The 2,892-nt window shown below is 34.4% G+C and overlaps 1 protein-coding gene across 6 annotated transcripts in view; it reads left to right on the top strand.

The window, feature by feature from the left end:
- Positions 1-2,892, top strand: part of LOC135203584 (popeye domain-containing protein 3-like) — a 25,904-nt gene continuing 23,012 nt past the window's right edge. For all 6 annotated transcript variants that reach the window (XM_064233353.1, XM_064233357.1, XM_064233355.1 and 3 more), the window contains exon 1: positions 1-193. The gene's annotated coding sequence lies outside the window, so the exon portion shown is untranslated. The remainder of the gene's footprint in view (positions 194-2,892) is intronic.

The raw sequence follows: 2,892 nt of genomic DNA, 5'->3' as shown, positions 1-2,892 counted from the left end.
GTTGGGGGAGGAAGAGTCGCTCGCTTGTTGCTAGACCTATCTCCGTAGTTGAGACGTGACTGCATCCGCTCGTTCCTTAAAGCTCGTGTGTGTGTTTTTTTAATGGAAAAACTCACGGTTACTCTCCCGTAGTCTCGCCGCTTAGGAAAAACCCCTCCCGTCATTCCATCCATCTTTACCGCCCACTTTAAAGGTATAAATACCCATCTGAGTTGAATTTAGCTCTGGTCTCACTGACTTGTATCTTCATATGTAACCTTCTTTCGCGAATGTTCGTTGTTATTAAGGTTATTTTTGTACGACCTATTTAGCCTAATGTCCCGTGATAGGTGACTGACCTTCATATCTGCTCGTAAATTTTATGACCATCTGAGTGGGCCGGGTTCGTGTCCCGGCTGCATGACATAGGGTAATTATGATGTAACTGACGTTTTCCGTTGATTCCGTCTCTTGTCCGCTTTTGATGGTTGTGGTGCTAATGTTATATATATATATATATATATATATATATATATATATATATATATATGTGTGTGTGTGTGTGTGTGTGTGTGTGTGTGTGTGTGTGTGTGTGTTGCTGAAACGTAACATTAAAGTTTATGGGATGGCTGCCCAATGTCCGTAAGCAGTCCAGGCTTGAAGGAAATAAGTAGATCTGCCTCTCAAGATAAAGTGAGATTATGAGAGCCTTTAAAAAAAAAGAAAAAAAAAAAGCTGAGAAATATTTCCAAATTTAAGCTTAAAAGATCTTACTTTATTTGTCTTTTGTCTGTATTCATGCCCCATTCCATCTCTCTCTCTCTCGTTCTCTCTCTCTTCTCTCTCATATGCAGGTAGGGGTAGCTTTAGTGTACAATAAAGAAGGATAGTGCAATATATGTAGGCAGTGCGGATAAATTGATAAATCATTTATGCAGAGAGAGAGAGAGAGAGAGCGAGTGAGTTGACCGCCAGATATTTTCCTTATTTGTGAACTTATTTGACAGTATATCTATGTTGTTAATTATTTTTCTTTATGTCTTACTATGTATCTCAAAATAAAGGGGAGCAAATCTCTCTCAATATATATATATATATATATATATATATATATATATATATTATATATATTGAGTGTGTATGATTGCATAATATATAGGTTGGTATCATACACACACACACACACACTTACATATATGATGCTAATTATTTTTTTTACCTGAGGTGAAGTGTGCTATATATATATATATATATATATATATATATATATAATATATATATATATATATATATATATATGTATATATATTATATATATATATATATATATATATATATATACTACATACATAAAAATAAAACACTAAATCACAAGGCAGTATAACGGAGATTTGTTCCAGGAGCGTTGATTTGCCTACGAAACATAAACAAGGTCGGAGATTCATGAAGTCGGAAGTTTAGAAGATAAGTGGTATCGCGTGTCAACCGCCGAGACACACTCTCTCTCTCTCTCTCTCTCTCTTCTCTCTCTCCTCTCTCCGGGTAACTTAACTGCGGTTGTGATTATTAGCATCTTGGATGGCAAATGTCTCTTCGAATTTAAACCGCAAGATGACGGGTAGTTGCCACTTAGCATTTTTTTCCTGACTTAACGGTCTAATAGTTGCCGGTTGGCTTATTTGTCGTTTTTAAATGCGGGTTTCGTCAGATAATTTGACTTAGTGTTTTTATTCGATTTACTGGCGTTGCAGAGATGTTCGAATAACATTTTATGATTTTATATCAATACGAATATTGTTCGTTTATGATAATTACCTTCATGAATATAATAAGTTGCAGAAAGTGCCAGAGATGATAAGACGCTACGCTTCACTGATATCTGCCATTGACACATTGTCTCATTAGGTTTTCTCTAATTAGCTATCCAACTTCTCGAACTTTTAGTGATGTTATGGAACTATTGCTCTTTATTGCTTGTCTGGAGTATTGGAAATGTTCTTAACTGCGAGCGGTGTATTTTTTTTTTTTATACAAAATACTAAGTTTCGTACCTTTTTTTTTGGATGATATAGTTTTGACATTTACATAACGTCTACATCATTTTATTTTGTAAATAGTTTTGTATTCAAACCATTCAACCCTATGTATCATGTATCGCGGAGGATGATTAGCTGGCTTCAAATCAATCTCTCAATCAATCCCCACTGTACCATAATATGATATATCAGCGCTGAATGACCTCATAGGTCCCATAAATTTTGTTTTCCAATTCTATAACGTAATATAATATCACCTGTCTTTGGGTAACTGACAATTCATATTGATTTTGACTGCGATGCAATTTAATTAGTCTCCTATCAGTAGGGACGCGGTTCATGTCACACGTTAATCAGAATGGGTGCACTCTAGGCATCACTTAAAAGAGGTCTTTGCAGCATCCCTTCGGCCCCTAGATGCAACCTCTTTTATTTCTTTTACTGTACCTCCGTTCATATTCTCTTCCATCTGGCTTGCCACCCTCTCTAACAATTGTTTCTCAGTGCAACTGTGAGGTTTTTTCTCCTGTTATGACTTTCAAACCTTCTTATTGTCAATTTCCTTTCCATTCCTATATATGAATTGAATTTTAATTGGTTATTTAGAAAGTGTTAAAAAAGCTTACGATTTGGAAATCACACGGATATTTTATACATATATACATATACTTACATACATACATATATATATGTGTGCGTATCTATATATCTTTTTATTTTCTTTATTGAATATTCATGATAAAAAACGAGATATTCAAATTGAGATAATCTTGTTCTCTTTACGAAGATATATATTTATATTTGAATCATGATTCGAAGTGCTTACTGATTCATTTATTTAATCAGTATTCACGAATTTTGATCCGAGAGGACTTTC

This window comes from Macrobrachium nipponense, chromosome 36 (assembly GCF_015104395.2).
Source record: "Macrobrachium nipponense isolate FS-2020 chromosome 36, ASM1510439v2, whole genome shotgun sequence".
Classification (NCBI taxonomy): domain Eukaryota; kingdom Metazoa; phylum Arthropoda; class Malacostraca; order Decapoda; family Palaemonidae; genus Macrobrachium; species Macrobrachium nipponense.
Note: the sequence above shows the minus strand (reverse complement) of the source record. Positions and strands in the feature narration are given on the sequence as shown.